The 21,597-nt window shown below is 40.7% G+C and overlaps 1 protein-coding gene and 1 long non-coding RNA gene across 3 annotated transcripts in view; one reads left to right on the top strand and one right to left on the bottom strand.

Moving 5' to 3' along the window:
• Positions 1-16,017, bottom strand: part of LOC148146604 (uncharacterized) — a 30,273-nt gene extending 14,256 nt beyond the window's left edge. The window contains exon 1 of the long non-coding RNA XR_015760578.1: positions 15,904-16,017. This is a non-coding gene — a long non-coding RNA (uncharacterized LOC148146604). The remainder of the gene's footprint in view (positions 1-15,903) is intronic.
• The window catches only part of rab11fip3 (RAB11 family interacting protein 3 (class II)), a 115,966-nt gene that overhangs the window by 7,697 nt on the left and 86,672 nt on the right, over positions 1-21,597 (top strand). The gene's annotated exons all lie outside the window — the stretch shown is intronic.

The following is a 21,597-nucleotide window of genomic DNA, read 5'->3' as shown; positions in this document are numbered from 1 at the left end:
TCATGTCCTTTTTTTTTTTGCCCTCCTGATTTCCTTAAGTATACTCCTACTACCTTTATACTCTTATAAGGATTCATTTGATCTAACTTGACATATGCTTCCTTCTTTTCCTTAACCAAACCCTCAATTTCTCTCGTCATCCAGCATTCCCGATACCTACCAGCCTTTCCTTTCACCCTAACAGGAATATACTGTCTCTGGGCTCCTGTTTCATTTCTGAAGGCTTTCCATTTTCCCAGCTATCCTTTTACCTGCAAACATCTGCCCCCAATCAGCTTTTGAAAGTTCTTGCCTAATACCGTTCAAATTAGCCATCCTCCAACTTAGAACTTCAGCTTTCTAGATCTGGTCTATCCTTTTCCATCACTATTTTTTAAAATATATTTTTATTGGAAAAATGTTTTTTTAATATTACAACAAATACAGAACAATTTTTAAAAAACCCAACCCACCCTCCTGTACAAATGTAAAAACCTATATAGAAAAGTATAGAATAAAAAAAACTCAAACTGCCTATTTAACTTTAATAAATAAAAACCAGCAACAAACTAATAAATAGTAAATCAGCCCAGCCAGGCAAAACACTCATACGTTCACAGTTCCTCCTCTCTGGTTATTGGACTCTTTAAAAACATAATCGTTACAGCTATATAAAAGCCTTTGTTAGTGTGGCAGATAAATCTGTGTCCAGGTATTCCAGAAAGGGCTGACATGTCTTAAAAATTCTCAGTTTTGTAGTGTACCCTATCTGTGAGAAAATCCAAGGGAAATATGCTCCATGACAATCTTTTGCCAACTTGACAGGCCTGGAGGGGTTTTTGGATATCCAACCTCGCAAGATACTTTTTCTTGCATAGAATGTGAGAATATTGTAAAGTTGTTTTCTTATGCGAGTCTGCAGGGAATACAGTGGGCAGGCCCTGAAGTAGAGAGAAAAGATCCTCCTCCACCCTTACACCCAAAATCCTCTCCATTGTGCCCGTCACAGCACTCCAATATGTTTGAAACCTATCGCAAGACCAGAGACAATGGGTAAGAGTGCCCGTACAGACCTTGCACTTGGGACATGCTGAAGATACCCTGGTCTAAATTTTGACAAATGGTCCTATTGCAAATTGATGTCTTCCTTGCATTCTCTCAAATATGCTCCCATGCTTCTGAAGGAACTTCAACACTCAGCTCTTTCTCCCACACCCTGCAGAATCGATCACATTCATCTGAGGGGACACCCCAAATTGATAAAAAGTACTGACAGAAAGTGTACTCTTAGCACTTAGCACCCATCTTTATGTCAGATTTATAGGGATCAGTCAAAAGTGTAGTTTTTTAATTAAAATCCCTAACTTGAAGAAAAACGAAAGAGGTCTCTATTAGATAACTCGTACTTCTGTAATTACTGATCGAAGGACATCATTAAGTCTCCCTCAAATAAATCGCCCATGCAAGGCACACCCCTAGCTGCCCAACGTTTAAATCCTGAATCTATCATCCCTGGTTGAAAACCCCAGCATAAAGGTGTAAATGAAGATGTTTTGCCAATATTGCCTTTCCTATGCCAAATTGTCGTCCTGCTTTAACAGCATTGAAGACAATTGGGTTATGGCAGTATTCCCCAATTGTCCTCATTTTTGTCCAAAAACAGCAAACTGGTAAGGGGGCACCTTGCCTGGGAGGCTTCGATATCTAGCCATATTGAAAGAGGCTCCCCACAAGCCCAATCACTCTCATAGGACAAAAGCGAGCTTAGTTGGTAATTTTTCATGCCCGGAAGGCAAACCCCCCGCCGCCCCCCAAAATGTCTGAGGCAATTGCAGTTTACCTAATTTAATGAGGGGCTGCCAAATAAAAGAGCTGAACCAGCCGTTCAGCCTCCTGAGTGTCTGCTTATTGAAAATGAGAGGGAGCATCCGTCTAGGGTATAGCAAACGGAGAATAGTCATCTTAAGTGCTATCCGACCCAAACACGAGACTGGAAGTGCCTCCCATCGTTGAAGGTCTTGTTTAATTTTATCAAATAACTGCATCAAAGTTGGCTTTGAACAGCTGATCTAGCACTGGAATAAGGAATATGCCCAAATACACACAACCCCCGTGTGACCACCTAAATGGGAATCTAAAGTTACCCTCAAGACCCAGCTCCTTCATAAGACCACCCATAGGCATAGCCTCTGATTTTGCAAAATTAATTTTGTACCCCAAAAAAGTGCCAAACGCGTGCATGCGTTGTATCAGGCGAGGCACTGAAACTGGTGGATTTGTCAAAAAAATTAGGACATCGTCTGCATACATCAAAATCTTATGTAATTTTGACCCCACTTCTGGAGGTGATATATTGGGATCCAAACGAATGGCCTTCGCCAATGGTTCAATCACCAACGCAAAAAGCAGTGGTGAAAGGGGGCAGTCCTGCCGGTTGCCCGTAAAAATACTAAAATTGCTTGATCGTACCCCATTGGTGATCTCTGTCGCGAGAGGGCTGACGTGGAGAAGCTATACCCATCTTATAAAGACTTCACCCAAATCAAATCGCTCCAGAGTATAGACAAGGTACGGCCACTTAACTCAGTCAAATGCCTTCTCTGCATCTAGAGAAATCACCAATCCCTGTATTGACTGTTGTGTGACTGTTTTGACACATTTGAATTACATTTAAGCAGCCTCCTAACATTATTGGAGGATCTGCGACTCTTTATGAAGCCTGTCTGATCCTCTTTAATAATAGTCTCCAGCCTTAACGTGAGAGTCTTAGAGAGGATTTTAAAATCCACATTTAAGTGTGAGATGGGCCTGTATGAAGCACAGTCTTCCGGATCCTTCCCTTTTTAAGAATAAGTGAAATATTGGCCCCCCTCAGATGGTGGGAGACTGTCGTGACTGTATGAATCATTAAACATATTGAGCATCGGGCCTGACAGCATACTTAACTTCTTATAGAATTCACTGGGAAGTCCGTCAGGACCAGGCGCCTTTCCACTGTGAAGTTGCCTCACTGCTTCCTGCACTTCTTGCTCTAAGGGGTCATTGAGAAAGGCCTCTTGTTCAGGAGTCAGTCCCGGGAGCTTCAGATCCTTAAAAAGATTCTATTTTGGTCTGCCCCTCCTCTCAATCCTCAGCTTTGTATAACTTTAGAGTAAAATTTCTGGAACGCCACATTAATCTTTTTAGAATCACCTGTTGGGTTCCTAGCCCCTTAGCTAATCACATAATGGTTTATGGGACACTCCTTTTCCTGGCAAGATATGTTAAGTATTTGCCTGGCTAGTCATCTTACTCGTATAACCTTTGCTTTGCAAAAGCTACCTCCTTCTTTGCCATCTGCGTGAGCACGGGATTTAATGCAGACTGCAGCGCTGTAATTCTATGTAATTTGACCAACAAGTGTCTGACAAAGTAAGCCTTCTCGGCTGCCTTCAAGCATGCTTCAAGGAGACATTGCTGCTCACCCTTCTGCTTCCTACTGGAGGAATAGGAAATAATTAACCCCCAGCATTGTCTTTGACAGTTTCCCAGAGGTTGGATGAACTACCAACCGAGCCTATGTTGATGGCTAGGAACACCCGACATTCCTTAGAGAAATACTCTTTAAAGACTTATTAACCTTGAGGATAAAGGGATCCATTTGCCATTGCCTCGAACCCATTGCAATGTCCTTAATCTTAACTATAAAGTATACTGGAGCACGATCAGAGATGGTAATATTACCAATCGTACAAGATGCCACCAAATCTGGGTTTACTGCAGGGATCAGAAAAGAAATCAATCCTAGTGTAACATTTGTGCGAATTGGAGAAAAATGTAAAATCTCTGCCTGTAGGGTGGAGATGCCTCCGATGCCCACCAACCCTACCTCCCCACACATCCATTAACTGTTTAGTTTGTACAGAGGGTATCGCGGAACCTTTGGGCAACCTATCTACTGTGGGATCCATGCGACAGTTAAAATCTTCCCCCTATAATGATGTGCCAGGACTCTAGACGTTTCAGTTTAGAAAAAGCATCTACCAAAAGTTTAAGGGGATGAGCTGGAGGGCAATAAAAACTTAAAACACTATATTCTTCCCCATTTATCAAGGCTTTAAGAATTGCAGACCTCCCGTGTGTGTCTTTAACACACTCTAGCAACTTAAATGGGAGATTTTTCCTAACCAGTATAGCCACTCCCTACTTCTGGTATTAAATGATGAAAACTAAATTCGGTCAAAGCCATTCTGCTGTAATTTTAGATGTTCCTTGTCATTCAAGTGTGTCGCTGAGAACAAAGCAATATCCACCTTCTCCTTTCTAAGACTCAAGAGTACCTTCTTCCTTTTAATTGGTGAGTGACTTCCCTTGATATTCCAAGTCCACCATTTAATCAAGTCATTAGCCATAACTTTCTGCAATAACATTTCATTTAAGGCCTTCGGATCCTTCTCCTGGACTCTGGAAGCCTCCATGGCACTCTCCTTATCCCTGGTAATGATGGAACTGCACCAGGAGAGGATGAGAACTTTGACCTAGACCCAATCTCCATGCTGCGACCCAGTGAGCCCTCTATCTTCAACCCCCTCATGCCAGCCTCCATGTCAAGGAATTTTGGCAGCAAATGTGGGCGGCACGGTGGTACAGTAGTTAGCACTGCTCCCTCACAGCGCTAGAGACCCAGGTTCAATTCCCGCCTCAGGCGACTGACTGTGTGGAGTTTGCACGTTCTCCCCATGTCTGCGTGGGTTTCCTCCGGGTGCTCCGGTTTCCTCCCACAGTCCAAAGATGTGCAGGTCAGGTGTGTTGGCCACGCTAAATTGCCCGTAGTGTTAGGTAAGGGGTAAATGTAGGGGTATGGGTGGGTTGCGCTTCGGCGGGGCGGTGTGGACTTGTTGGGCCGAAGGGCCTGTTTCCACACTGTAAGTAATCTAATCTTTAAAAAAAAATCCTCAACAAATTTCACAGTCTACTCACCTTCCTTACCCTCAGGCAGACCTATGATCCAAATGTTTTTTTTTCTACTGACCTGCTCTCAAGATCATTCACTTGGTTGCGCAAATTACAGATCTGCGTCTCCAGGGCTTGGATCCTACCCTTGGATGAACTGGCATCAGCTTCCACCACTGTGACCTTGTGCTCCACCTCATCCATCCTCTTCACTAGGTGCTCGCTTCTGCAGTATGAGAGCGAATGGAGCTAGCTTCTCTTCAATCTGTTTCCCCAGCATCTCTCAAGATTCATTCACCAGGGCCTGGAAAATAATCAACTCCAAGGACACTGCAGGCTGAGCCGCAGGCCCAACCTCTGATGCTCCTCCTCCCTTTTTCGGTATCTCTGGATGACTGGAAACGTAGGTGTGTTATCTTTTTACAAGTTTCTTGGGACACCATGATCTTTCCGGATTCCCAAGATATCGTGATAGTCATCGATAAATAAGAAGGATTTATGTAGACTGATGAGTGATGGTCAGACATTGGTTCGTGCTGATGAATTGAGTAAAGAACATTGCATGATGTGATGCTTAAAAGGTTTAATGGAGCCTTCTTTCACTTGCCTTTCATGTGTTCCGTTTCTTTTCCCTCCCTCCACCCATTGTGGAGGAGTGACCAGGCAGAATATTGTTCATTTCTCCAGAACCATTACGGATGACAATTTTGAGAACAAGTGATGTTTACAAGTTCATGCAATTCAAAAGGAACTTGCATGGTATTTTTGATGCTTTAACAAGGTTATAAAAAGCCATTTGTCCAGTTTACAGCATAGGAGTCTGATTTATCTGTTCAATCAGTTCTGCTGTAACATGGTAGTTCCATTCTCATGCAATCCTGTGTTACAAGAAAATTGTAATAGCAGCAGCATTGAAACTAATGGGGCCAGAATCTCATTCTAACCGATACATGCTTTAAAAATTTGAACTTTAGAAACAGTGTGCCCAATTCGTCAATCTTGCTATTGTGAATTCATGTTAATAAAACATGCATTATAGCAGAATGACCTATACTGAAATATGAATTGACCTGTTAATTGATTCCAAACTGTTTCAGCTCTGTACTATAATGTATACCAAGACTGATCAAGTTTAATATAGGTGTAATGATCAGAGATTAAAGCTTCACGTAGAAGACAGCATATTGTTCAGCTGTGAGCAGTGTTCTAGGAACTCGGTTCAAGTCCTCCCACAATGACCTACTGTATAAAAACTGCAGTGCTTAAGGGTTGACCTGCTCATTGGTGTTACTATTTCCACAACTAATCATTGGATTATATACTCTGCCTACTTCAGAGTGCACATCCATTATATCTTTGTATCTCTTTGACTGGCCAAATGCATTTGGATATAGCCAGCACACTCTGCAACATTTGCCATTAATGTTAGAAAGAGTTTTCATACATGGCAACAATGAAGAAGTTTTATTGAAAAAATTTCAGTAATTTGTGCCAGGGTTTGGTATAATAGAGATCATTTCAAAGCAGGGTGGTTATTACACAATGTGATTGAAACTTGTTAGCGTTTTCTTTAGGTTTTTCTGTTTGTCACCTTGTCAATGAGGCACCAAGCCAAAATCCATTTTAACTCTACTACACAGGGGTACATGAGGCAGTTGGGACGATTGGGGTCAGAATTGCTTCCCTGCCCACAGAGGGCCAGTGAATATAATTCTTAATTCATCTCTGCATTGTGACTCGAGTTTACTTGAACTACAGTTTTAAAAATAAAAAGTGAAATTGTACATGGATGGAATCATTTCAACATTAATATTACTATTCCAATACACTAAAAGGAAAATTCACGTGACTAATTAAAACATGTCAGAACAAATTACAAGGGAGTTAGTGGTTTCAAACCAGTAGTGACAACAGGGACCTTTAATTGCCCAAATAAATTTTAGATTATTAATAGAGTAAATAGCTGAGGTTGGGAATGATCAAGTGTGCACAAGAGAATCTTCTGCATCTCCTTCCTTCCTTAGACCAGATAGATGATATTGAATATGGTTTTAGGGAATGAGATGAATAAAGTGTCAATAAGGAATATTGGGAATACACATCCTATAGTTATGGACTGTGTAGAAGTGAAAGGTTTTGAACTACTTGGGCATTTTCCAAGGTTTGAAAAATTTTCTACTAAAGAGTTTGAGGGGAAACCTATGAACTTAGAAATTAGTTCCAACAGTTAAATACAGGCTGAAATCAGTTAGTCATTCGACAAGGTTCCTCATGGGAGACTGGTTAGCAAGGTTAGATCACGTGGAATAAAGGGAGAACTAGTCATTTGGAGACAGAACTGGCTCAAAGGTAGAAGACAGAAGGTGGTGGTGGTGGAGGGTTGCTTCTCAGACTGGAGGTCTGTGACCAGCAGTGTTCCACAAGGATCTGTGCTGGGTCTGCTACTCTTTGTCATTTATACAAATGATTTGGATGTGAACCACACTTCAGTTTGCAGATGACTCCAAAATTGGAGGCGCAGTGGACAGCGAAGAGGGTTACCTCTGATTACAATGGGATCTTGATCAGATGGGCCAATGGACTGAGAAGTGGCAGATGGAGTTTAATTCAGATAAATGGGAGGTGCTGCATTTTGGAAAAGCAAATCTTAGCAAGACTTATACACTTAATGGTAAGTTCCTGGTGAGTGTTGCTGAACAAAGAGACCTTGAGTGTGGGTAGAAAGGATAGTGAAGAAGGTGTTTTGGTATGCTTTCCTTCATTGGTCAGAGTATTGAGTACAGGAGTTGGGAGGTCATGTTTCAGCTGTACAGGACATTGGTTAGGCCGCTGTTGGAATATTGTGTGCAATTCTGGTCATCTTCCTATCAGAGAGATGTTGTAAACTTGAAAGGGTTCAGAAAAGACTTACAAGGATGTTGCCAGGATTGGAGGATTTGAGCTATGGGGAGAGGCTGAGCAGGCTGGGGCTGTTTTCCCTGGAGCATTGGAGGCTGAGGAGTGACCTTATTAAGGTTTATAAGATTGAGGGGTATGGATAGGATAAACAAACAAGGTCTTTTGCCTGGGGTGGGGGAGTTCAGAAGTAGAGGGCATAGGTTCAGGGTGAGGGGAAAGATATAAAAGGGACCTGAGGGGAAAGATATAAAAGGGACCTAAGGGGTAACATTTTCAAGTGGAAGGTGAGCTGCCAGAGGAATTGGTGGAGGCTGGTACAATTGCAGCATTTTAAAAGGCATCTACATAGGTATCCGAATAGGAAGGGTTTAGAGGGATATGGGCCAAGTGCTGGCAAATGAGACTAGATTAGGTTAGGTTATCTGGTCAGCAAGTTGGACTGAATGGTCTGTTTCCATGCTGTACATCTCTATGACTATGACTCTATTGATTTTGGAAAGTCAAATAATGGGGAAAAATAGCCCAGTAAAGCTTTTGTGGAGATGAGGCAACAAACCCCATCTCTTATTTGCTGAAAGATTTGGCATTGGAAGAAAGAGTGAGGCTATGCTAATGATACCAAAGAACCTTTTTATGGACCTGATTTTTATTTTTTTTTGTAAATGTAGGGAGTCTAAGAAGGGAAAATTCAATTTTGTTGTTTTTCTTTTTCCTCCCTGCTGTAGAAGACTGAACAATACAGCATAGGAACTGGCCTTTTCACCTATGTATGTGCTGACCGTGATGCCATTCTAAATTAATCCCATCTGCCTGCAAATGTCTGTATCCCTCTATTTCCCCCTCACTTTCATGTTTGTCTAATATCCCACCCACTCATATTTCATCTTTAAACAATCAATGGCAGAAAGTAAAGCCAGAAAGATGTCAGTGCCCAAAGCCTACACTTACAAGGATGGCATTAAGATGCTACCATTTCTTGTGATGGGAAAGTTAAGAAATAGCGCTTTGTGCATGTCAAGGTACTACCCATGCAGTTTGAAACTACAAAAACACTGGACGATCTCCAGCTTTTGAGTTATGGGTCAAGAAAGTGGACGGAGAAGAGAAGGAAAATTATCACCCTGATGTGTCTGCTTGCCTGGCTGTTTCCCTAGATGAAATGATGAAGGACACAGACGTGCTCTAGAATTTTGCTTTTTGTAACATGAAAACATAGCAAAAAAACGGTTTGCTTGCATTAGTGACATTGTGGACTCGTCTGACAGCATGTTAAGGAGGAAAATAATGCTGAGTCTTTCCAAGGCTAATGCAGTAACTTTTCCATGCTTGTTCCAGTACAGGGTCAGTTTACCGTAAAGTAAGCAAATTGAGAAGTAAGACTTTTCATATCTCTTTCTTTTGACGTCTACCACGTTTATCGGCAAATTGGGTAACATAGGGCTTCCTTGAGACCCAACTAACACTAATTTGTGGGTGGGATCTCCTCCCATTGTGATTTTACTGTATTTATGGAAAACAACAAAGCAATCCAAAAATTAGCATGCAAGTCAGTAATTAAACAATGGGCTTTTTTTTTGAGTTGTTGGATTTGCAGTGGTGTTCCCATTCAGTAGAAATATAGGAGAAAACTAAAGGCAACAACAAACTGTAGAAGTTATGTATGACAAATGTCAGGTGGATGATGTAGGTGAAAATTATACTGAATTTAGAAAGTGCCCCTCTGAAGTTAAAAGAAAATAGTGGAGAGAAATAAAATCTGCTGCAGATATACAGCCAATCTCACATCAGCAGACAGACAAACTACTAATGACACATAGTCTGGCATGACTTCTGTTCCGAATCATTCTGAAGAACTGAAGTGTTCTATCTTACACAACATATTAGATCCTTTTCCTCTCTGCAGATGCTGTCAGACTTGGTGTCTTCTTTTAGCTATGTTCCAGACTTCCAGCTTCTGCACGACTTTGCTTTCATCAGAGTGAGAGGAGACTGGTAATTATTGTGAAAGAGAGCCCAGAAGTCTTTTAAATAATGCAAATTTTAAAGAAAGAAGTGGATCTGATTTTTTTTTTTTGGTTGAAAGAGTTTAGGTGTCGGGATTAAATTGCATCTGTTTCCCACAGGGGTCACTGACAAAATCTTAGAAACCTGGGATATGTTAAAAATTTGTAGAGTAGCTATTACAAAGGCTGGCTTACTTTTAAATCGGCAGAACCCAGAGGAGATATGAGGATTTGGAAGGAAGTAAAGGTGGAACTTAGAAGCATTGGCCAAAATCTTAAAACCCTTCTCTGAATACATATTGCAGGCGACATGGAGAGCTGTTATCTTTGCATATAATAGGTGGGAGGATAAACCCAGCAATTGTAGGCCAGACAGTTTATCTTCTGAGAAAGCTTTTAGATGTAATAAAGCAAGACAAAATTAATAGTTAGCAAGTCCATGTGGTTTGAGGAAAGGCAGCATGGATTTGAGGGCAAATTGTCTTTAAGTTGGCCTTAGTTTTTCAGTGTTCAATGTAAAGTGATATGATTGTGGTGGACATGGACTTCTGTAAGGTGTTTAAGGACTAAACAACTGTCTTCTAAGCAAAGTTGAAGCCAATGGAATCAAACTAGTTGGCACGTGTTAGGTTGGCTACATTTTTAGTGAACAGCTATTTGGACTCGAAGAGGGTTTCAAGGAGCTGGTGTTTGGGCCTCTGCTCTTTTGATCTAAACAATAGCTTAGACCTAGATGTGTAGAATGCCATTTCCAAGGTGATACAGAAGATGCAAAATTTAAATATTGTGAACTGCAGAAGATTGGGAAAACTACAATACGGACATGTTGGTGGAAGGTGCAGACAAGTAGTAACTGAAATTTTAATGCAGAGAAGTATGAATTAATAATTCTTTAAGAATGAAGAAGCTTTTTTTAAGTGCATGGGAAAAGGGTTTGAAAATAGTCATTGTGGTGGACAGCATGGAAACTCCCTTCAGTCGAACTCGATCTGCGCTGACCAGCTATTCTCAATTAATCTAATCCCATTTGGCAGCATTTTATCCAAATGCCCTTCAACACTTACTATTCATTCGTGCACCCATCCCGATGTCTGTCTTTTAAATGTTGTAATTGTACCAGTCTCCACCACTTCCTGTGGCAGCTCATTCTACGTGCACTGTACTCTGCATGAAAAAGTTGCCCCTTAGGTCCCTTTTTAAAATGTTCCCCCCCCCCCCACAAACCTCAGTGCGCTCGTGCTGGGCTCCCCGACTCTGGCTATTCACCCTATCCATGTCCCTGATGACCTTAAAACCTTTTCTATAAGGTCACTCTTGGCCTTTGGCACTGCAGGGAAAATAGCCCCAGCCTATTCAACCTCTCCCTATAGCTCAAATCCTCCAAGCCTGGCAATATCCTTGTAAATCTTTTCTGAACCTTTTCAAGTTTCACAACATCCTTCCGATAGGAAGGAGACCAGAAATGCACTCTATATTCCAACAGTGGCCTAACCAGCGTCCTGTACAGCTACAACATGACCTCCTATACTCGATGCACTGACCAATGAAGGCAAGCATGCCAAGTGCCATCTTCACTATACTGTCTACCTGCAAGTTCACTTTCAAGGAACTGTGAACTGCACTCCAAGGTCTTTGTTCAGCAACACTCACCAGGACCTTACCATTAAGTGTACAAGTCCTGCCCTGATGTTTTTTCCAAAATGCAGCTCCTCAATTTATCTAAATGTAAACTCCATCTACCACTTGGCCCATTTGCCCATCTGTCCCATCGTACTCAACGGCAGCCACTTCTCTGTCTACTATGCCACCAATTTTGGTGTCCCCTGTAAATTAGCTAACCAGAATTCCTATGTTCACATCCAAATCATTTACATTAATGACAAAAAGCAGTGGACCCAGCTCCAATCCTTGTGGTCTCAAGCCTCCAGTCTGAAAAGCAGCCCTCCACCATCACCCTCTGTCTCCATTTTTGATCCAGCTTTGTATCTAAATGGCTAGTTCCCCTGGTATTTAGTGTGTGATCTAATGATCTAACCTTGCTAACCAGACTACCATGTGGAACCTTGAAGTCCTTACTGAAGTTCATATAGTGTCCATTGCTTTGCCTTCATCAGTCCCCTTAATTGCTACTTCAAAAACTCAATCTGAAGCATGAAAGGACTTGGGAGTCTAGTTCAGAATCCTCTTAAATTAACTGCAGCTTCATTTTGCTTTCAGAAAGGCACATGCAATGTTAGTATATATTTTTGAGAGAGTACCAAGAGCAAGGATGTACTGCTGAGGCTGTATAAGGTTCTGGTCAAATCACATTTGGATTGTTGAACAATGTTTGGCCCCATATCTAAGGAAGGATGTGAGGGCATCGGAGGGGATTGCAAAAGAGTTGTACAAGAAAGATCCGGAGGATGAAGGGCTTGTCATGAACTATTGAGGACTTTGGGTCTGTACTTGATGAAGTTTAGAAGAAGAGGGGAAAATCTGATTGAAATAGCCAGAATGCTGAACAACCTGGTGAGAGTAGACATGAAGTTTGGAGAGATTAGGACCTGAGGCCACAGCATTGAAGGAGCAACCCTTTAGGGCTGAGATGAGAATGATGAAGCAATGCCACAGAAGGTTGTTGAGTCCAAGTCATTGATTGCCTTTTGATCCCCTTGCTAATCAAGCATTATGGGAAGAAGACAGAAGAATCAGCTTGAGAAACATATCAACCATGATTGGTGCAGCACACTTAATGGAGCAGAATTGGGCTATTCAGCCTTATATCTTATGGTATTATATGATGCTATTACTTTGTACCCAGGGTGTATTTCAGTAAGCAAGTTCATAGATTAGCTTGTTGACTATCTTGGATTTAAAACTGAAGGCTTGAAAGGAATTATTTTACTGTTTATTAATTTATTCTGAAGAAGAGTGATATTGGACCCAACATATTAACTTTCTCCCTTAATAGTTTAAAAATACCAGGTTATAGTCAACAGTTTTTTTTGTAAGCAGTAGCTTTGAGTGCTGCTCCTTTACCACCTGATTGAAGAAAAGCAGTGCTTCCAAATACCTGTTAACCTGTTGGATTATAACCTGGTGTTGTGATTTTTAACTTTGTTCACCCCAGTCCAACACTGGCTCCTCCACATCATTCTTTCTCAGATATTGAGACCCACTGTCTTCCTCTAGTACATGGTTTTTATTACAGATCTCTAGTATTGGCAATATTTTGCTTTTTAGTGTCTCATTTGTTTTTATTGCTTTGCCTTGGTTCTGAAACTACGTGGTGTAAAGCAACTGAACTAGTTTGACTGGTCTCGTATTTAAAGAAATGTGCAACTACACTCTGTTCAAACTAAACTCTTCTGAAGTCTTGTAATATTGTTTCATTGAAACAATTTAATTGTTTTCACCATTATTCTTTCTTTAAATCCAATTGACAGATTGAATTCCTAGTTTACTAAGCCCATCCCTCTGTGAAAGTAAATTTTAATTTGTACTTCATTTTGCTGGTTAGTTGCTATCAGGGTCCCTGGTGTTCAATAATGTGCAAAGTGGTAAAGACATGTTACATCTGAGCCTGCCCTAGCCCCATTAACAGCCTCACATGCTTCATCACTGGTACAAGTATTGGTGTTTGGATGTTGCTTTGGAGTATGGTGAAACCAAACCGTATTCATAAATTCACCATTTGAGTAACTAGGATCGTTCTTCCATTTCAGGAGTATTGAAATGGGGCTAGTCTTCCCATGAAATAAACTCTGTTTGATTTGTTGAGATGGTTTTTAATAACACCGTGCTGGCAGTTCACAATGGTCTCATCAGTTCCTGCAAAAGGAAAGATATGGCCTGCAACAGAATCTGATTTTCTTAAAATGTTGTACTGTTTCAATTTTTTTTTGTCTTCATTTCCAATGTTTGACTTTACCTCAGTATATTTTTCACAACCATTTAGTAACTTTTGAAGCATCCATCTGATTTTTTTCCACTTCGTTTTACTTCTGTTTAAATGCTCCTTAAAACCCACCTATTTGGGTAAGTATTTGATCAGATGACGTTTCAAAAATTTAATCATGGTGTATGGGCATTTCTTCCTACACTATTTATCACCTTGGAGTAGATGGTGGTGAGCTGCTGCAGTTTTTAGGATGTAGGGACACCCACCATGCTATTAGGGAGGGTGTTCCTGGATTTTGTCTGTGACAGTGAAGGAACAGCAACATAGTTCCAAGAGGAGTGAAATTTTCAAGTGATAGCATTGCCAATGCATCTGATGTTGATGACATCTCCTAATAGTTGCTTGGTGTCCTGTTTATAATGTTTAGGGCATTTCATTGTTTTAAAAGCACTATACAAGAACAAATTGTTTATGACTATTCATTTGCTGTCTTAAGACTTAAGACTGTCTCCAAACTTTAAATGGGATTGCATTTGTGCCTCTGAATGCAATAGTTTTTCTTTTGAAGCCACTTTTTGAAGATTTCCTGTAGCTATGTTATTACACTGAGGTCGTACTAAGTTAGCCAGTCTTTGGAGACTGAAGCTGATCTATGCTTTCTCCTTACTGTGGATTTTATTGTAATTTTTGCTGATGACAATTTCAATTGGATGGGAGGCTGTTTTAGAGGATCATTGATCTCCATTTACTTAATCTTCAGTGTCTTATGAACTGGGTTTAGGTATGTTCATGCTGGCCTTTGCCTCTTTCTCCCTATCCTGTGGAGTCTCAGATGTACAGCACGGAAACAGACCTTTTGGTCCAACTCATCCATGCAAACCACCTATTTTGTGCTAATCTTGGCCCCATCCCTCTAAACCCTTCCTCTTCATTCATCTATCCATTCAGATGCCTTTTTTAAATGTTGTAATTGTACTGGCCTACGCCACTTCGTCTGGCAGCTCTTTCCATACACTCAGCACCCACTGCGTGAGAAGGTTGCTCCTTAGGTCCCTTTTTTAAAATATTTCCCCGCTCATCGTAAACCTATGCCCTCTGGTTCTGGACTCCCCCAGCCCAGGGATGAGACCTTGTCTATTTATCCTATCCATGCCCCTCATTTTATAAACCTCTAAGGTCACCCCTCACTCTCTGACGTGCCAGGGAAGAAAACACCCCCTGCCAGCCAATTGAGCCTCTCCCAATGACAACCAACCCTGGCAATATCCTTTGTAAGTCTTTTCTGAATCCTTTCAAGTTTCACAACATCCCCCCCCCTATAGGAGGGAGACCAGAATTGCACACTGGTTAGGGACTTTTGGAATACAATGTCATGTACAGCTGCAACATGACCTCCCAATTCTATACTCAATGCTCTGACCAAGAAAAGGAAAGCATACAAAATGCTGCCTTCTCTATCCTATCTAGCTGCACTCCCCAGGACCTTCCCACTAAGTGTATCAGCCCTGCCCTGATTTTCCTTTCCAAAATGTAGCACCTCCCATTAATCTAAATTGAACTCCATCTTCCACTTCTTGGCTCATTGGCCCATCTGATCAAGATCCGATTGTAATCTGAGGTAACCTTCTTTGCTGTTCACTACACCTCCAATTTTGGTGTCATCTGCAAACTTACTAACAACACCTGTGTTCACATCAAAATCATTTATTTAAATGACTAAAAGCAGTGGACCCAGAACCGATCCTTGTGGCACACCACTGGTCACAGGCCTCCAGCCTGAAAGGTAACTCTCCATCCCTCTGTCTTCTACCTTTTTTGAGCCAGTTCTATATCCAAATAGCTAGTTCTCCCTGTCTTCCATGTGATTTAACCTTGCTAACCAGTCTTCCATGGGGAACCTTGTTGAACACCTTACTGAAGTCCATAATGATCACGTCTACTGTTCTGCCCTCGCTGATCATTTTTGTTACTTTTTCAAAAATCTCAATCAAGATAGTCTGACATAATTCCCCACACGCACAGCCATATTGACCATCCCTAATCCGTCCTTGCATTTCCAAATACATATGCATCCTGTCCCTCTGGATTCCTTCCAACAATTTGCCTACTACCGATGTCAGGCTCACTAATGTCTATACCTGACATATGCTTCATTTTTCTTAACTAAAACCTCAATTTCTCTAGTCATCCAGTATTTCTTACACTTACCAGCCGTTTCCTTTCACCTTTAACAGAAATATACTGTCTCTGGGCTCTTGTTTTTTAAAGACTTTCCATTTTCCAGCAGTCCTTTTACTTGCGAACCTCTTGCCATGGGACATTTGTCTATACAGTGAGAGAGAACATTAAGGTTCAGGAACTGGTGGTAACATGATAAGCCTAATGTCGTCAGTGGTGAGTCAGTGTTTCCACAATGTGACTACTAGTTGTGGCTGTAAAAACTTCCTCAACTTTTGGAAGTTCTTGCCTACCACTGTCAAAATTAACCTTCCTCCAATTTAGATCTAGTCTATCCTTTTCCATCACTAAAAGACTTCTGGTTGCTGGCCCTAGAATTGGCACATTCCTTTTATTCTGAGTCAGCTAGACTAAAAATTGAATTTGGTGCAGTGTGACATTTTTGGTGAGAAGTGCTCTGTAGTGAGTGGCTGGGTCCACAGACTGGTCCTATATAATAGTGGCCTAAAGCTGTTGCTCGAGCAGATGGAGCAAGGTTTGTCTGGTGTAAGCAAGCTCCAATTTTAGTAATTATAAAGTCTGATGCTGTTGTCTGGTGGTGCCATGGAACATTTATTGTTGTCTATACAATGTGAGAGAGAACATAAGATTCAGGAACTGGTGGTAACATGATGAGCTTAATGTCACAATGGTGAGTCAGTGTTTCCACAATTTGACTACGAGTTGTGACTGTAATGAGTGGTGTGCACAACAGCAAATCTAGATAAGCGCAGCAGGTCAGGCAGCATCTAGGGAACAGGAGAATCGACGTTTCGGGCATTAGCCCTTCTTCAGGAATGAGGAAAAGCAGAATTCCTGAAGAAGGGCTAATGCCCGAAACGTCGATTCTCCTGTTCCCTAGATGCTGCCTGACCTGCTGCGCTTTTCCAGCAACACATTTCCATCTCTGATCTCCAGCATCTGCAGACCTCACTTTCTCAGCAAATCTAGATAAACCCACTAGTTTCAAATATTGTATGTGCAACTTAATTTTCTGGCTCTGAAGTTTTGGTTTCCTCTGGGCTAGATTCCTAACTGTGAAACACATTCAGAAATGAGTGGCTTTTAAAAAAAACAGGAAATATGGTGCATGTTCATTGGCTGAGGTGAAAGCAGCTTGTCAAACTTGAGCCTGTAATGCAGCATGACGACATGTTTATATACGATGGCCAGACTTGTGAAGAGGAAGCGTATGGATATATGTTTTACTCTTACATTAATTTGTAAGATAATTTGCTGTCTCATCCTGAACAGAGTGGGGAAAGTATAAACCTTGACAGGTCAAATTCTACATAGCACAATCCTGGTCCTGGAATCTTAGAAATGTTGCTTTTGAAAAGTCATGGTTAAATGGAAAAAAAAATTGCTATAATGTCTTGTTTTTAAATTGTTGTGAAAATCTTGCATGAGTTACTTTGTGGATATCAATGTTCTCAATGAACGTTGTTCTAATTTTTGTTCTGTAGTCAGCAGTTTTAGTCTCATTCTGCTTTTTGACATGTATTCAGATTGCCTACCTTTTTTAAATTTCAATTACCAAAGCTGATCAGTACTTAAATCAAAAACTAGGCTAAGGGATTTCGAGCACTTCTATAACTGTTCTATAAAAGGTCATTCAGTGACCTGAAAGTCGTCATTGCAGTCACAAGCTGCCTTCACAATCAAAGGCCTGGGAAGACCTCTAGTGTTAAATATTGGTGTGTTTATAGCAAGTCGAGGAAACCTGTTAAAACCACTAGCTTTGTTTTGACTTCAGAACAGAAGAATTGACTTCTGTTTAGAAGAGAAGTTCTTTTTTCGAGAAGGAGAATAGTTGTTCTGGAGAGCCAGCCACCTTCATGTTTTCTCATCTGTGATGTATCCAAGCTTGGAGAACTTGTATAGATGTATTAACATTATTAGAATGGAGCAAATTTAGGTCTTCAGAATTAAAGTTCATATCAGCAGGCTTGGAAAGGAATCTCACAACTGTCCTTAGAGACCATGGACAAGAAACTGGAAGGAGTTAGTTAAGTGGAAACTTAGTCAAGAGAAATTAAAATTTTATCACACCTGAGCAATGTGATGACTTACTGGGGCAGTGTGTGGAAATTGAGCCCTGCTATTCATGATTGGTTACAAAACTTAGATTTTCAAGTACAGACTTCCTTGTACTTAATTTTCAGAGCCAGGTTGATTCACAAGTAGATACGAGATTTTACACTGAACAAGAATTATTCATTACAAATAATTAAACTCCACAAATAAACAGTTAAACTGACATGACATAACTAATTACAACTCAATTCCCTATGACCTTTCTATTATGTGCATGCTGACATAAAGATTGCTGGAGGGTTGGAGAAAGGGAAGAGGGGAAAAAAATTGAGTTGCTTCTTAGCTTTTCTTTTCCAAATGCTGCTTTTCATTTGCAAGAGAGGCACAGGGTGGCTGTTTCACTTCTAAATTGCCTCTGATTTATCAACTTATGTTAAATTTTCCTTCAGCGCTTCCTGTAAACTAAACTCATTTTCTTCAGTGAGTTGACAACTGGGAACTGAGACTGCTTCTGAGCTGTTTAAAGATCAAATCCCTTCTCTCTTTCTCTAACTTGTTACTTGACAACCGCCTTTGTTATTGGCAACTGGTCACTAATCCATAAACCTATCCAACTTGTTGCCAACCAGAGCTGAATCTGAATACCTGAACTCCTGTGTGTCCGCAAGCACTTCAATTATTGTTGGTTCAAACAGCTGCTTACTGTACTTGGCATGGGTATCAGACTACTTGATTTTTTTTTTTAATTAGTTGAGCTTGGGTCTTTTCACTTGGACTTGACTATAATCATGGGGCTGCACGTTATGGTTGTGCAGACAAAGCAAAATGGAGTGAAGGCCAAACAATCAGTTTATCCATGACCTTATTTGAATGGTGGAATGAACTCTCTGGGCTGAATGGCCTACACGTTTTTTAAAAAAAGTTCTCGTCCCTTTTTTTTTAATCTAGAAGGATCATTCCAGAGTTGTAAGTGACAAGTGCCCGCTTATTCTGCCAAAGACGCCATCAGGATTGGGAGCATGCTGCATGGTATTTGGAATCATTTAAAATGTGGGTCCACACTCCATATACTGAAGACCATGATTGCAACCGATATTATAATAGAAGTATCAAGTTCTGGGGAAGGGTACAGCATGCCCTAACGTTCTACATCTCTTTTTTTTAATTGTTTTTTTTTAGTTTGGCAAGATGCTTAGATTAGATTTCTTACAGTATGGGAACAGGTCCTTAGGCCCAACAAGTCCACACTGACCCTTCAAAGAGTAACCCACCCAGACCCATTCCCCACCGACTAATGCCCCTAACACTATGGGCAATTTAGCTTGGCCAGTTCACCTGACCTGCACATCTTTGGATGTTTAATTATTTAAACTTTGTTTTGATGTAATTGCTCCTTTTGATATGAAAAGCATAAGATATATGATTACTGATCTTGCCTATTTCTTTTAATCAATTTTTAAGAACAAACCTATTTTGAAAACATGAAGGCCTCTGTTTAACCATCAGTATTTTGATTCCAAATAAACAAGTTGCTAAACCAGCAAATTTCTCTATATTGCTGAGCTACATTGGAGAGCCTAGCCATTGTAGGAACCTCTTCATTTGAGGGCATCTAGGAACTAATCCATTTGGTGTCAAAATAACAAGCCTGTTTCATATTAGAGGCCAAAATATAATTTTGTCATTGAATTTCAAGGGGAGATGGTTCAATTATCTTCTGTTGGGAACGGGTCATTTTTGCCTGACCATTTATATGACACAAATTACTTCTCAGTTATTAGTCAAAATCTGAATGTTGTCTTGTGTGCATAAATTGCATAACCCGGTTTTTCTTTGTTGTGGATTCTGCAGGACCATGTCCTATTGCACACCTCTTCAAGAAACCCAGTTTGTTTTCTAAACTTAGTGTAATGATGCCCAAAGGTTGTACTAAAACTATTGTCATATCTTCTGTCAATAAACTTTGGATATTTGAGTGCCTTTTTTTTTTATTTTAGTGTGGAATGTTGAACAGTATTATTCGGATTGGACCGTAAGCAATTAGCAACCCAAAGATTAGTTGGCTGAAATCTTGATCTAAGCCTAGAAAGAACGTTTGTCCAATTGTTGTAAAGGAAGGGTGGTCAAAGAGTACATCATCCCTGTTGGAAATAGCCATTCTGGTTCGTCATTGAGAAGTTAGGAGTATGTTTTTTTTTTCTTTTTTGGGTTGGAGGCCTATTCTTCTTTATCACTACTTCATAGATCTTTTCTCTGCTTATAGTAAAATTATGCTGTAATTCAATCTCCTCTTTAGGATTAATCTGCTTTTATTTATTTTGATATTTAATCAAATAAGGTGCCATATAAAATTATTATGCAACAGAATGCATGGGGCTGGGGCTGATGTTTCAGCATGGATTGAGGAATGGTTAGTAAAAGGAAAAACCGGGCAGGAGTAAACATTATTTGAGTTTATTTCAATTTGTTCCTTTATTTCTTATCTCTAATTTGCTTACCTGTTTATCGTGTGGCTTCTGTGTATTTTTTTATTTGCATATCTGCCAAATTTAACAATTCTTCTTTTGGTACTTCAGAATTGGTGATAAAGGAATACTTGGAGAATGTGATTTGCATAGCCATTGTTTTGGGTGAACTTGATTGATTTAACTGTCTTGAAACTGACCTATAACTTTCAAACCTGATCCCTGCTGTCTTGTGTATGTGCTGTGTCTCCTTCCCATTCTCAAACCCCCTTGGTTGTTTTTTCATTCATAGGACTTGGTATTGCTGGCAGGGCCAGCACTTATTGCCCATTCCTAGTTGACCTTTAAGGTGGTGGGGAGCTGCATTCTGGAATTGCTTCAGTCCCATGTGCTGTAGGTAGAACTACTTGCTATTTAGGGAGGGAATTCCAAGATTTTTGGCCCAGTGACAGTGAAGGAACAATGATATATTTCCAAGTGAGTATGGTGAGTGGCTTGGAGAGTAACTTAAAGTTGGTGGTGTTCCCATATATCTACTGCCCTCCTCCTTCCAGGTGATGGGTTTGGAAGGTGCTATCTAAGAATCCTTTTGGTAAATTTCTGCAGTGCACCTTGTACATCCTGCTGCTACTGAGCATCGGTGGTCGAGAGAGTAGATACTTATGGATGTGGTAATCAAGCTGGCTGTTTTGACTTGGTTGGTGCCAAGCTGCTTAAGTGTTGTTGGGGCTGCACTCATCAAGGAATATGGGAAGTATTCCATCACACTCCTGACTTGTGTATTGTAAATGGTGGACAGGCTTTGGATCAGGTGGTGTGTTACTCACGGCAGTATTCCTAGTCTCTGACCTGCTTTTGTTGCCACTCTTTTTGGTGAATCCATTGAGTTCTGGTCAATGATAACCCCTAGGATGCTTGATGGGGGGGTGTGGGTGGGCTTCAGTGATGGTAATGCCATTGAATACCAAGGGGTGGTGGTTTGTCAGTCTGTCTCTTACTGGTGATAGTCATAACCTGGCATTTGTGTGACATAAATGTTACTTGCCATTTGTCAGCTCAAGCCTGGATATTGTTCAGATCTTTTTGCATTTGAACTTTGACTGCTTCAGTATCCGTGGAGTCATGAATGACGACATAATGTTCAGCACCTTCAGCGAACATCCCCACTTCTGATCTTGTGATG

This window comes from Chiloscyllium plagiosum, unplaced genomic scaffold (genome assembly GCF_037043375.1).
Source record: "Chiloscyllium plagiosum isolate Xiang-an unplaced genomic scaffold, Cpla_swu_hap1 HiC_scaffold_20, whole genome shotgun sequence".
NCBI classification, from domain to species: Eukaryota; Metazoa; Chordata; class Chondrichthyes; order Orectolobiformes; family Hemiscylliidae; genus Chiloscyllium; species Chiloscyllium plagiosum.
This window is presented reverse-complemented; position numbering and strand designations above follow the sequence as displayed.